The sequence below is a fragment of the Spodoptera frugiperda genome, chromosome 17 (assembly GCF_023101765.2).
Source record: "Spodoptera frugiperda isolate SF20-4 chromosome 17, AGI-APGP_CSIRO_Sfru_2.0, whole genome shotgun sequence".
NCBI lineage: Eukaryota > Metazoa > Arthropoda > Insecta > Lepidoptera > Noctuidae > Spodoptera > Spodoptera frugiperda.
In genome coordinates this window covers 2405338-2420958 of record NC_064228.1, presented here as the reverse complement: position 1 = coordinate 2420958, position 15621 = coordinate 2405338, and the positions used below count along the sequence as shown (strand labels likewise).

General features: G+C 34.7%; 1 protein-coding gene across 3 annotated transcripts in view; it reads left to right on the top strand.

The window, feature by feature from the left end:
- LOC118276662 (serine/threonine-protein kinase MARK2) overlaps positions 1 to 15621 on the top strand; it is a 203074-nt gene that overhangs the window by 37571 nt on the left and 149882 nt on the right. Inside the window, exon 1 of one of the 3 annotated variants that reach the window (XM_050699700.1) lies at positions 1278 to 1504. The exons of 1 other annotated variant lie outside the window; for it this stretch is intronic. The gene's annotated coding sequence lies outside the window, so the exon portion shown is untranslated. Of the gene's footprint in view, positions 1 to 1277; positions 1518 to 15621 lie in introns of those variants that run through there. One more of the 3 variants, XM_050699699.1, reaches the window with a different exon arrangement.

Below are 15621 nucleotides of genomic sequence, written 5' to 3'. Positions count from 1 at the left end.
TTTATCATAACTACGCCCACTTTTTGCTTTTTCAACTAATAGAATATCTTTATTAACTTGAAAAGTTATCGTTTTATTTAAAGACTTATCCAAAGTTTACCTTTTAATTCCATTTCTAGAACTTTCTAGCTATCCTTTATTTATGACGGGTTTTGATCAAGGTTCTAGATTTATTATGTAAGTAGGTAAATAACAGTGGTTTTGAACAAACCTCTTGTGTAGGAACTCCCTTTGATTGCGGCGTGTGTGCCATTAGTCTGAAGTGCGGAATAATTAGGCGTTACTTACAAAATGAGATTAAGTTACCTGGTTGTGTTCCGGAGGTACGTTTTCATTAGATTACGAGACTGAGTAAGCTTTGTACGTGACGCGGGTGTTTTCTATGTGAAATTGTGGCTTTATTATATTTTACTCATAACGTAGTAAAACTGGTGGCTTATGGTTAGGTGGCAGTTATTAATATGACGGAAAATCCACGATCCTGCTCATGGAATGTGTTTACGGTCGCCCACAAATATTCCTTGTTTGCACATACCGTCAGCCCACACGCAACCGTACTAAACAATATCGACAATAACCGTTGCAAACAGCATTAATTCAAATTCCCATTCATTATTCAGTGTCATTATCACACCTGCTCACTTTACAAGTACTGGCTATAGCAAATTGAACAAACATATCCAGTATCAATTGAACTTCCTATACGCACATAACCTAATGAAATGCAGGTTCAAATTATACTGGGCTTCTGTTTCGCCTAGCGCAGCCCTATGTCCTCATAATGGTCGATGAACGATACGCCGATGATTAGCTCACAAGTTACTTGTTTACATATGTTTTACTGCATTACATTATGGCCTTATCTCAGGACTCAAACCTGTCCCTTATTGCTCGTATTATCTGATAACATGTTTACTTAAACCTGGTCAGATGGGAATGTAAATATTTGTATCGGATGTGTTATTTATAAATTAAAAAGAAAAAGAAGATACAGCCAATGTTTTATCCATCCATTTCTCGCTTTAAATTAATTACTTTGTACATACGTGCAATATTTTAAAGCAAAGAATAATAAATCAGCCATTTTGCGCGGATAAAATTTATTCCGCGCCGTGTAGGTGATATAAATCTCCTGGCAGCGACAAGCGTGCTTACTGCATACATGTTTGTTTACAAATGCTTTACTGCTTTACGTTGATATCAGGCAATGCAGCATCAAAACATTAGGGCGTGGCTTCAGATACACCGCGTGAATTAGCCGTAAGCCGGCCGCCTCGTCGCCAGTCTCGGTTCGGTCTCCCGTCGCGTCGAACGTCACTAGCACCACCTACGTAACGAATTCAAAAATTCACGTGCTCGTGAATTATTGTGCCAAATAAGACAAATCGACTGAAAACATCTTTAGTGTACTGTGAATTTTTGTGTGCAGTGATAATATCTCAGTCAATCTTTGAAGGAGATTGATCTTGAGGGTAGTTTGTGTTGAGTGTCGCACGGATCACCGGTACTATTTATTTGTATGTTTATTTATTATTTTGTCTTTAGTATTCTACCGTCTTGTCTGCAACAAGGTCGGCCGGTAACATATTTTTATTTACATTTTATAATTAAGTAGGTATCGTGTATTCGGGTTTTGGTTCAATGAAACGGTGTCATTCGCATTTGCATTGGCAAATGAAATATTCATTAAGTTTTGATTGTTGGTAAGGCAGGTAAGTAATTCTGTGACTGCCGCGTAAATCATTGGAAATGATTCATTCATACCCACTAATATTAATGACAAAAACCATTTCATTTGTAATATAAGTCCTATTTTACACAAAAGGTCGTAGTCGGAACGATTTCACGGCAGTTTCGCGAAATTAACACAGTTAAAGTAAAGTTCTAATTGTAAAATGGTAATTCACAAATTTTATTTATCGCTGGAGAGTTAAGTCGTCAAGATTTCACCCCCGGGCTCCGAAGTTGGAACGTGCCCCGAATCTATACAATGTACAAGTTCCAGAACTTGAACATTTTTCATTCCATTTCCACTTTTCAAACTGGTGTACAGTAGGTAGTCTCAATCCATAATACATAATATTTGTATTCTTCCCAACGATTCAGGTTGTTCATAAACCGTTTGTATACTGACATTTTTATTCACATTTACAACCCAAGATATCGGATCAAAGATAAAAATAAGTATGAATTGACATCGAAATGATGTATGATCAGAATTATCTCTAATATATCTTTGAAGTAAATAACGAGTTTTCCCAATATGTCTAACATATCCTCTGGTTATAATTAACGTTGTTAAATAACCCCTATATCGTGTTATTAAGATGGGCTTTAGGCTAAATACGTACCTTTTTCTGTAAGGCAGAAATACTCTTTTTCTTTAGCTTTTTGGAAACAAATGTAATCCAGTACGAAGCTGTACCTCAAGGGCAGATGTGGTACTAGACATGTATGAGTATTTTCATGTACTTGTAGGAAAGGGTTGCGGATTCGGGACCCCGGTCACGTCACGAAAGCCTTGTAAAGCCTCAGATGTAGGCCGAATATAGTCTTTCAAAATGTAATATTTATATTTCTGACGATTTGCACACGTACGGTTATGTTTGAGAGGTTTTAAGTGATGCGTGGTTGGACTGTAAACTAAGTTTTTATGAAGAGTATCTTCATTTTAAGGGTGGTTCTGTTTTGAACCTTATTTTTGGTGCATTTTAAGTTTAATTTCCAAATTGAATTAAAACTAGACCATTTCATTAATCGTTGACAGACAAGAAAGTTGTTAACTTAATCAAACCTAAATTTATATTAAATCGTACTTGAGTACTTGAACTAGAACTTTCTAATTTAATTAGCAGTTAACACCAAAGCGTTTTAGACCGCCATTGTTCACAGTAACGGCTATAACTGATTATAAACTTGAGTTGCGCGGGCGCAGAATATAAATATGCATGGATGACCGAATACTCCTCCCATTATGGTGTCTATGACATTGACGTGACTAAGTAGCCATAGACTATACTCTATACAAGTTTAAGTATACGTATTCATTGATTTCAAATGATTTTGAATTGTATAAGAATTTGTGTGACCTTCATCCATACTATAATGTTGTCTTTTTTAGAATTTATCAATGAACGCGTAAATGTTTTAATGGATTGTTTACACTTTACGCATAGTTGCTTATAAATGAAACGTATCAGGCATTCATATGTTATAAAATGTAGTTTCATTGTAAAATTACCTTTAAGATAAATGTACTTTATTAGATTTAACTTTAAGTGGCTATGAAGTCTTAACTTTTGAAATTCTTTGACAGTCACTAATCACTCTACAACTGAACCTTAAGACATCTAAAATTCGTTTCCTAACGCATCCAATATGGCACCGACTCACAAGGAATCCACCCGACGTCGGCTGTACGCTGTCGGAATTTATATCAAGTTCCATGCACTCGTAGCTCTTGAATATGTTAGTGTTGGGCTTAAAGGAAAGACGGAAAGATTAAAACTATACGCGAGTAGGAACTGTGATTATTATCGTTACTAAATATGCAACACTAGTGCAGGCAAGATATTTTGTTGTGTAGGATTTGGTAGTTTATACTAAAGCTTGTTTTCAATGCTTAGAGACGACTTTTGTGTGAATAAATTTTGTTATTTAAAATTAACTAAATGCAGATAAGTAAGGAATTTTCGCATTCTGGGTTTAAGATAGTAGTAAATAAGCGATTTTACCAGGGCTCCAGCTCGAAAAGTAGAAGTAGGAACGGGGTGGTGTTTAGTCAGTAAGAGTCTGACACTCCCTCTCGCTTCGCCTAAAGCGAGTAGTTTTTGGATGATTGTCCCCTTTTAAAAATAATTTAAAAAATGGTGTGTTTCTAGAATTTTTTAGTAAAGTAATACATAGTAATTAGTTCTAGTATTTAAAGATTCTAATAAAAATATGGTAATGATGACAGTAATAAAAGAGAATAAATTAACACCAATTTTTCAGATTTAAACACGATTTTATAAAAACACTCTTGTAAAGCAAATAAGCGAAAGGAAACTTGTAATTAATCCCAAGCGGATTGGTGTTCGCATCAAACTTTTTGAATTTTCATGTTTCAAGGGTCGTTTGAATAAATATTGGATTTACATGAGGGTGGGTGAGGTACTGATCTTTGATATACAAGCCAAGTTTGTGAATATGTATCTAAAGGATTTATGCAAGTTTCTTCACGTGAATTAGCGTTTGGATGTGGATTTTTGTTTAAGGGTGAAGTTTAGAATTTGTTTCGGAGAAGGAATACAGTTTGATGTATGTAATAACTTATCCTAAGGTATATAGGTTGTGAAAAGATGTTACATATTAAGGTCTTGTACTTTTAGTTTAAAAGGTTTCTTCCAGTGACTGCTTTGAAGCTATATTCTTTATATTAATCTTAACAGCCGCACTCAGACACGTTTAATGATTACTTAGTAACGATTTTGTTTCGAAAACATTTACTAAGGACTGGATTAAGTAACCATTAACACCATTAACTGCCACTTCGTGTCCGACGCTTAGCGGAGGATTTGCCTTCAACAGTTTTCTTTCGGCAGTTAATAATGCTTTAAATTAATGAGTGCGACGGTAAATGTTTTAGTAGTAAAAAAAAATAAGTGCGTCAAAACATAATACATAGCATTCTTCCAGAGTTGGCATAACATAGAATTAAGCGTTTTGCCAGTAGTGGCATGAAACAAATGTTTTTTTCAGCCAGTTTTGTACCTTTTGTACCCACATATCATAGAAGTAGGCTTTGAGTTTTGACAAGCCTCTGTGTTCGTGACAGACAGACGGCCGTGTATAGTGTAGTAGGCTTAGTTAAAGTTCCACTTGACACTCTTTGATACGGGTTCTAGAAAAATCCAATAGTTTTGTTGTTATTTCTCTGTGATCTGGGTAGTGGAGTTGCTTGTGGGTAGCGAAATATACTTTAATAAGCTGTAGAACAATTTTAGAAACAACTATGATATGCTAAGATTGGTCTTTGAATAGTTTATCATTGTTAAGGTAACTTCTTGGTACTCAAAATTTATTAGGTACATCTACAACTACCATATGTGAAACCGATGGTTTTTTATGTTATTGACACCATTTCACCAACAATTAGTCTTTTGATGACATAATGACAAAGAATTTTAATTACTAAAAACTTTAATTCGTTCAAATTGCTATCATCTCAATACAAACGTAATAATTGTTGGAAGTAAGTACTTTATAAGAAAACAACGTTATAATTGTTGCTTATATTGTGTCATGTCAGGTCACTGACCCCGTCAATTGCCTTTTTGTTGTTACTCCATTCGATTTTATACACATCATGCTATGCAATCCAGTGTAAACTGACCCTTGAATTTGCAGAAGGGTCATATAAAGCGAGACCATGTTATACTGGTCTTGTATAGGTCGATGTGAAGCTGTGTGTGTAATACCATTGTTGATATCCAATAAATTGTTTGTGAAAAGGTCTTACATCCTGTTTGTGATGATTCTTTAGTTTTTTTGGCGTCTGTAGCTCTCTTAGGATGCCTATAAGTGAAATATCGCGTGAGGTTACTTCTAGGTACATTTTAGATGTAGAAATGATGTATTTGCTTCCACTTCCAAAACTTTGATTCGTTTTATCTAAGTATTGTTATCTTAGATGAGAAAATGAAAAAATACGTTTCTAATATTTCTTCATTACCTAACTGACGGACTAAATAGATTTTTAATTTTTATACCCCGTAATCATCCCTATTGTATGCAGAATGGAATTGTTTAAATATGGCTACTGAAGCTGACGGCTAATCTTTTCCTATTTAACCGAAAACCATTTAAAATACAATCTCCCAATACGATCTGCTTTCAGGTAGATTTACTTTATACACTGTATAATGAAATGGATTCCAAAATACACTCAAGTTTCACATTCTGGACTAAAACTGCTCTAAAGAGTAAAAACTTCGTATACAGCAAACGAAATACTCGCTAGTTTTAAGCTGAATGAGTTTTCAAGACTCGCAGTGACTTTAAAAGTATATGTACAGTGTACATAAAGCTATACAAAACCATTTTATCATGGTCTCGCTTTTGTATGATCTTTCCACACTTTCCACAGTCAGTTTATACTGGATTTGTTTAACTTGATATGTAGTTTCTCAACTTTGTAAGAGTAAGCTTGGTTTGACCCCGAATTAGTACGTACCTTTGAATGGACCTCTAAGACATGATAATTATGTCAGATCACGTTTCAGAAGAGCCTGGATAAATGGCTATTGATCTACTCTACTGTGATGTGATCTACTTCTTAAGATGTTTGAGTTATTGAATCGTGATCTTGCAAAATGATCTTTATTAATGTTATAGTTAAATTGATTTTAGTGTGTAGTTTTGCCAGCTGTTCACTGTTGATGCGAACCGTATCAATATTAGCTCAGTAGTTCTTAGGTTTATTGCGAACAAATAGACCCGGTGAGGGATGTTATTTTGTTTTATAGAACTAGAAGTTAGTCTAAAATAAACTTTAAATATACGTTATTATAGTTGATATCTTGCGTAATAATATTGTGAGTACCGAAAACTAGAGAAAACCCTACATAGTCTGGCTGCTCGATGTATATTTTATGTGACAGATTCAAAAGTCGCCAAGGATTAGTATGCCGGTGCCGGTGTCGAGCTGAATTCAAAAGCTGTGGCTTCCTGCAAGTCACCGATAGGAGAGTTACGTAACAGTACAACCACAATGGAATCGGAAAATGGATTAATTATGTACCTGTTTGGAGTTTGGAAATTATTACGGAATACTGTTGTTATATATTACATTCAAAGACAGTTTGAATATCTTTTTATATGGGACTCATAACAGATTAGCGTTATATTGAAGAAGGGCGAAATTAAAAGTACCTTTAACCGATGAGCAAGCATGAAAAGACTGATGACTGTTGATGGAACGATATGTAAGAATCGTAGCAATTGGCGTTCCATTGTCTCTGCCTACACCCATGGAAGCCAGGCGTAAGATTATGTATGTCATAAATGTTGAGTCCCATATGGGCCAAAGTCGTGAGTTCATATAGGCATATAAGTTATATAAACATTGAAATTGTTATCAAAAACGACAATATCTTAACTTATATTCACTTAAGATAAAAAATGTACATATCAATACATTTATGAAACCTGTTTTAACACAAAAACAATGAATACTAATTAAGACAACGTGTTGGATAGGTATGTATTATAAGATATCACATCACATCACATCAATTATTTAATTATTATTACACTCGTCCCACATGAGTGCCTTATTATTGTAATAGATTTCTGATTAAAGATTGTAATGTTGTGACGTTCGTTGCACAAATATAGGAGAAGTATGCAGCGTTTGATATGGGCGACTGGTTTTGGTATGCCCTGATATTTGAGCTTGGTTTTAGTATGTTAGGTATGTGTTGTTATTTAGGAACACGAATGCAGGAGTCATTTATGATACAAGTACCTAGCTTCACTGACGTACTATTCTGTATTTGTTGACGTTTTAAAAGTACATCTGTTGATGGTTTAGTTGTAGTAAATTTGACTACACGGTTGGCGCGGTGGCTGGTCAACCGATTCCCGCACGGAGCAACTCTTTGTGTGATCCACAAATTGTTGTTTCGAGTCTGGGTGTCCCGTGAATGTTTGTAAATGCACCCACGACACAGAAGAAAATCCTATAGAGGGCAAAATAAATAACAAAATGCTTTAACTTTGATGATGATAGCTGAAGTGTAAAGTTTTCTAAAGTTATTTTCCTCAAATAGTTTTCTACTTCCTTGCATTATTAATATTAGCTACAAGAGCAACATTTCCGCTATTTTCCTTGCAGTAATTTATTTATAAATGTTAATAACACTACGGAAGTATGAAATCTTTTTCATAATTCATACGCTCCTAACCCCTGTGAGGTCTTGCGTTTGATATTTTCTTTCCCTACTTTGCATTTCAGCGTCCTACTTCCAAGAGCATACATCAACGTCCGAAGTAATCCTATTTGGGAACCATTTTAACTGTGAAATGTGGGAGAAACCTTTGTGTTTCTAGCTCTAAATTTGTACCGAAGATTCTTTATTTTTATTCTAGTTCAACGTCAACGTCACGCCTTTTATTCCCGAAGTGGGTAGGCTGAGATGCACATTATGACACGTAATGCCCCTGTGCAATGTATATCCACTTTTCATCATTTGTGTAGGGCACCCCTTATGAAATGGGATTTACAACACTTATTGCCATATACCGGGTACATTTCCAGATTCCGTGCTACTGCTGAGAAATTTTCGAAAAACTGAAAAAGGCCCAGTATTACTTTACCCGACCCCGAAACCCGTTTCCCGGGTATTTACAAGGCATTTTATTCTACCTTTTAAAGTCTTTCCGATTTTTATAAACATTTTATGATCAGCTATAGAAAGCTAGTAAGAACGAAGGTGAAACCGTGTGTAAAGACTCTAGTGCTGATATTTATGACGTTATAAATTATAAGACTGTTTTACAGGTTACTGCGATCTTTATGATCAGCTTATTAGATTTTGGTGAAGAGCATCTAACGAGATAGGTATCTTATTCTGGGATATAAACTTCGTTGTTTTTATAATTTTACTATCTTTATATAGCCATCATCTTGCCTATTTGCAAGTAAGTTTATTGTTAAATTAGGTATGATTTACTCCTGAAACTGCTTAAAAAGTTTACTCGATAAGTTTCGTGGCCCACCAGGAGCCCATAGTCATAAACACCATGCGTGTTATGTAGTCTTTTAGTTGATATTGATGATGACTTATCAAAGACTTTAGTTGAAGTGACTGTATAATGTGTTGTTGTGTGGTTTAATGTTCAATCAATGTTTAATTAACAATAATGATTACTTCAGAACTGAAGGCTGAACTATTTACTATTACATTATAGTTCCAGGTATAATGTTTAATATAATCGTAACTCGCTACATAACTAAATTGGTACCGGGATTAGTTCGGTACCTATTCTCTGTGGGTCCAATTACCTAATTGGTTGTATTTACTAACTCCGTTTTACAGATAAAGGTCGGATTGAAAATAGAATATTCAGAGGTCCCAATGCGATTTGGATTAGCAGTTTTAGTTTATATGTATATTTCAAGTTTCAAGGCTTTGGTGATTGGTTCGGTGGTTTTAAACCTAACTTTTCACTATAAAAGGTTTATTTTTAGATTTAGCGTGTATTTGATTACGAGTTTTATGTACTTTGATTGAAGGTCTATATTGAATCTAATGTCAATGTAGGTTTAAAGTTAGACTCAGTCAGTAAGACTCTCACATTCCCGCTTGCCTCGTCCAAGGCGGGAGAAGTTATTGGATGATTTCCCACCCTTAAAAATTAATAAAAAATGGCTACGCTATTTCTAAGCTATGCTAGGACCGTGCCATATTGTCTTATAGATTTTTAACATTTACTTAACGTTTTGGACAGTTTTGAGTGTCGTGATCTTTAGAAAAATATATGTAGACGTAACGGGATCATTAGCAAAAAATAATTGTTTTTTTCGTTTCTTCTTGCTTGGCAACCGAGAAAAATAGAGTTGATGTAACCACAATCAATCATTATGCTTCACATTAAGCTTAAAAAAATAATATTTAGGTACCTTACGCAATCTTCTTCAGTAACAAAACCTTTTTCTAACAATTGAGTAAAAGTGTAAACACATTAAGATCTTTAATAGCGTTATCTTAACAATGCCAGCGGTTTAAAAAGGTTACGTTTTCTTAACTCATAACTATAAGTTAGTTTTTAAATGACTTTAGTTGACTAATGCTACCATTTCAACTTATAATTTTGATTATAATAGCCTGCGGGCGTTTTAAGAGGGTGTTAAAATGTTGACTTTTGACATTAGTAATGACATTTTATGTGCTTTAAGTATCTAGGCCTAAATGTGCCTAGTATACCCACAGGACAAATCTGTCGTTTTACAAAGAACTGAGAGATAACTATATGAAATTCTGTTTAGTAGTTTTTGAGTTAATCGTGTTCAGACCGACCTAGTCAACTATTTAAGCCTTTTGACTACCGTCACAAAGTAGAAATTAAATTCATCGCTACCGTGGCTACTATTCATGCTGTCCCCCATGGCTTTTTATGTGTTAAAGTACTTATATTCAGTCGTGGAACTTGATGAATATAATAACCCTCCTTCTGGCGCAGTCGGGTAATTAAGTCTCAGTATCACATAGAGTAATCAATGACATTTATTATTTGAGAATATTAATTACCAAACGTGTAACGTTCCTATCAATTTACCTTCATATACCGCGTTAATAATACATTTTGCATCTTAAATCTATTAATAGTAGAGTGCGTATTAGGTTATTAATTCGTTCTTAATAGCCTTAGGCATAATACAATCTAATCATTTGATCGTCGTGTCTCTTCTGTGGTAATCCGTGGTAGAAACACGTGACATGAAGCCATTCAATTAATAAATACTTTGTTACATATACACAGCACATCAACATGCTATCAATTTGTTTAGAATTTGAACTTTATATTTATTAGTATAAAGTTGATTATCTGTAGTACTTTGATGGATACTATTATATTTAGACATAGCATATTATTACCACTTGCCATTAATTCATTTAAAAGAATTTGAACTTTATTTATATTCTTGTAAAGTTGATAATCTTTTGTAGTTCGATAGATTCTGATTAGGTATGTCTATGTGCGGGTTTGTTTGTAGGTACCTAAGCGAGTGTTCAACGTTTCAATGTACTTATTTGTAAACATTAACGTTTACAGGGAAGTTTCCATTTTGTAGTCGGTATGTGGTGTATGTGTGTGCTATGTATAAACATAATGATGTACCTACACGGTCAGCTGGACAATCTACTTCAAACGGAATTTTTTGTCATTGGATTTTTTACTATATTTCAAAACTAGCGGACCCGACAGACGTTGTCCTGTCTACACGTCTTTAATTTGAAAATTTTTTTTGATAAGCTACATTCACATTCTGGACCTTTTTGATGAAAATTATTATTCAAATGTTATGACACTATCTAACGTCATAATATTTGACACTGGGATGGTACCGCCGTCTGTTGAATTCAATGTAAAACATTCCAAAATCAACAACTACTAATAAATTAAAAGTTAATTAAAAAAACATTGTCCGGCGGACAAAATTGTGAATCTAAACCATTCTCAGATCCTCTTGAACACACATAAAAAATTTCATCAAAATCGGTCCAGTCGTTAAAGAGAAGTTCAGTGACATACACACTTACAGAAGAATTATATATATAAAGATAATTAAGTTGAAAATCTAATGAATGTGACAAAAAGGATTAGGTTTACCTGCTGCTGCTAGCCACAGTATACAGATCGTCAAGTTCTTTATTTATAATTTAAAAGACTTGAAATATTTCTCGTAGCTGAAATGAATACGAACCCCAAAGGGGTATACTACAAATTAACAGTGCTGATTAAAACTCGTACTTATTTCTAAAAACGTAGTGTTCTATTTTCTGTACACCAATTCTACATTATTTTTCCTCACGGAAGCGATTCTCCCGAGAAAACGTCAGTTAGTTTTTATACCGTATCGGTGTTCGATACGGGCAAATGTGTCGTGTGTCGTACGTCGTATGTCGTATGATATCAACGGATACAACACGTCGTATTCCGACACTATCTATCTCCAAACGGTTTGCAGGAAGGAATATCATTGAGATGTATATGTTTATGGCCCTTTTTCTGGTGCCTGGTGGCTATTTTGGGAGAACTGGATGTTTTTTCGACATTTTCTTAACGTTCTGTTTTGCAATGTGCGTTGTTTTATATCTATAGGGAAGTCAGTGTTGGTTGGTATTTCGTTTTACACACTATACATATAAGTTTTCATGGATTGCATTTTATGAAACAACCTTTTTTAGAATTTTAATAACCAACTATAACGCGTCCACTCTTGAACGTAGGTCTCACCTAAATGACTGACTTCTAGGTGGGTTGGTGTGGGTTGCAAATGATGATCTTATAGGTGTAATTTTACTTGATACCAAGAACACAACTTGGCAGAAATGAGTGCTAAAATTCTTCTGCTTATCGCTTCCAGGATAAAAGACTTAATCATACGTGTACCTGTACAGTTATGATAAAAAGGTTCCCTGCGCTACCCACAGACACGCAAAGAATAGCAAGCATAATTTATACACGAGCGACGTCAAACTTCCCTTTGTCGGGAGTTAGGATCTACTAGAAGTTTCCGTGGCCCGAGGATAAATAAGGCAGAATCGCTCTTTTCATGAATCCTTGTAATGGGATTGTATAAAACTTTAGCTGAGGGTCAAAAGGCACCGTGCCTTTTATAATTTTATGCTAGGGACTTAGGAAAATTTACATGGTTAATGTCTTTATGGCTTTGTAAAAGTTGTAATTGTTATTTTAAGGGTGTATCCTGTATTCCAATTTATTTGTATATTGCTGTTACGTGGTTGGTCACAGCTGCGTTTGATTGGTCCCTTGTTGAGCTCGATTGGCTGGTTTTGGGAAGGACTTATTTCTAATATAACAATAACATATGCCAATTCGGATGCTGACAACATGGCTGCTTTCATTAGAAGCGCGAATGTAAAGAATCTTGAGTTCGATTCAGAGGATTGTTATATTATGAATACTTAGAATTTAATGTTCAGTAGCTACACTTTTGATCACTCTACATCAGCAATGAAAATATTGTACCAGTTTTCTACTAAGGAATCTAATTTAATAATTACGTAAATGTCTTGTTTGAACCATCCTGTGTAACACATATTCTTATATCAACAGTCTTTGAACTCTTAACATAATTGAATGAAAAACTCTTTTATCAAAATAATGAATGCTTTAGAACAGCTACGGGATTCTTGGAAATTAAATTTACGTTCGTGATACACTGAAATTGGTTAAAGTGTTCCCAAGTATATTGCCTTTATTTATTGTGTTACGGGAATTTTGTCTTTATCCTATTACCTATTATGTTTTATTTTATATGGTGTTTTGTTGATCGAGTGAGCGCACGAGTGAGTTTGGAGACGAGTTTTGTATATTCAGTGAGGCAGGCAATATTTGTTGTATGGAATCTGGAAATAGCAATTCAAAAGATTCGAGTTTATTAGAGAATATTGCTACCTGATTTCTGTCAAATGTGTAATCGCCTTTTATATCCAGGAGAAGAGTAGGGTTGGTGACAATTGTGTTTCATTACATATTTTCTGCTGTCTTTATCAAAGAGGCCTTAGTACGATCAGAGCACCAAACACGCACTCGTTTCGATCTTGTTAAACGTAAAACAAACTCGTACTAAGCGCTCTGATTGATTGTTTGGTACATTCCCACCGACCAATCAGAGCGCCAGACGCGCTGACGTTTCGTTCAAGGTAAAGCAAACTCGTGCTAAGGGTACAGTTCTGATTAATTCAAATTACCTAATTTGATAGTCAAGGCACTGTATCAAAGTTTCTTTTAGATACTAGTATTTACAGTCTAAGCAATCGTTTTAGACTTGTTTAAAATCATTATTGGCATTGAAAGTGTTAAGCAACTATGATTAACGATGTTAGACACTGACTTTGCCATTAGTAGCTCTTTTAAAAGCCTGTCTGTCATACTTATTACAAAATTGATCGGATTTTTAGCTGTTTCGTTGCCTAAGGCAAATGTTTTGTTGATCTTAGTATGATATACATACCATATCATATTTCTATCGCCTTGACGGCCAATAGCGCTATGGTTATTGTCTAGGCGAATTAAGGTGTGTTCCAGAGACATAAATACTGTTTTAAGTTGAACAGTTAGAATGTGAGATAGATATTAGTACCAAAATCGGATAATAAATACACGAGAAGGGACTGAAATACATAAGTAATCACTGTTAAGAACAGACATTCCTATTTTCTCCTACATTACACCAGTTACTCCACGTGATTTCTATATCGGTACATCTCCAATAATAGGATGTCAGAACTCCTAACATTTCTGACACACCAGCCCTATTCGTGAAACCTGTCTTCTCATCGTGTGACGTCATCACCCGAACAAGCTGTCTGAATCAAACATACAGCTTTTTATACAACTTTTTGTTCTGTCGTGGATTCACACGTGATTTGGTGACGTAAAACTAAAACGCTTCATAACTAGATTTTTAGTAGGCGTTCGTAAAATTAGAATTCTTTATTAAGTTACCGTCTTAAAGCGAATTGAGAATTTACTTTACTTGCTCTATTAATAAATATGTTATGAGACCGAAATTGAAGTTTTTAAGGATCAAAGGATGATTATGTATGTGTTGGTGTTTTAATGTTAATGTAATGCGGCGGTGTTCTAGTTCTATTTGGTTCATTTTTATTAAAATATGGCTGTAAAATATTTGTAGTACACCTACACTCACTCTAACACTATATTATGACGTGTGTTTAAAATAATATCGCTTAGATTATGGAAATTGAAAAGAGATACTTTAGAAGCCTATACAAGTTTACTTAAACCAAGTTCTTAGGCTTCCACCAATATAAAAGTAGGTGCCATAAAGCAAATACAAAGAGGAGTCAAAGTGGAAACCATAAGCCATGTTTAACATAATGCCTGACTCTTTACGGGGAACGTGAGACGATACAAACCACCCCCCTTTTCTATTTTTCATGTAGCGGTTCCATACTACCAATTTTATTGTCCATACTACTTACTAATTGTCCATATTTTCATGTGCCACTTTCTGAGCGCTTAAAACCTATTTACTATCTATTTTACATGCTACGTGAAACAACAAAAAAACTATCAACACGATAAAAGCAAGCTGCTGTCTCAACCAACACCGTTCAGAACTAATTGGTACCAGCATATTTAGTGCTGAGAGCTTTCGTTTTAATCCTAAAAGCCTCGTTCAAAGCCAAGCTAGTGTCGAGCTGTAACCGCTTGATCCATTTACCGAGTTTTCTGTGCATACTAGACTATTCTAGCACAATGTGGGTCATGTTTCTGACCCGTATTTGAGATAGGCGTGATGATAAAAGTGAATAGTTGTACTTATTTTTACTAAATACGGCAGAAATTGTCCTAGTCCCACAAAAATATGAAGATTTTAGACTAAAGCCGGTTTTATTACAAAGTAATAAGAGTGTTTTTTAAAGGAGAGGACTTGCAAGATGCTGTTTTCGTTACTACATCTCAATAAACATTTGAAAATCTAAAGTTTTGTAGATAAAGTTATTACCAAACTCTTCTTGGTTAAGCTAGACTCGAATTTATTCTCTTGTTCCAATTCCAGAGAACGAGAAAATATCATATAAACTACGCCGGTAAAGAACTAGGTAACCTTAAACCATTTATTTCCATTTTCATAAAACTCTAGCGATAAACTTAAATTAATATAAATCGTTGGACTTAGACTCCTGTTCTTGGCTACAAATATCCTTTAATCTTTGAGCTAACTCACTGGGTTTAGCGAAAGAACGGCTACTGTTCGTATTTTAAGATTTTAACAATGTAAACTCCTATGAGGTAATAACAGTAGCTCTCTTAATAAGTGACGCATGCTGTTAACGTGATTCATGACTTGCCACCCAC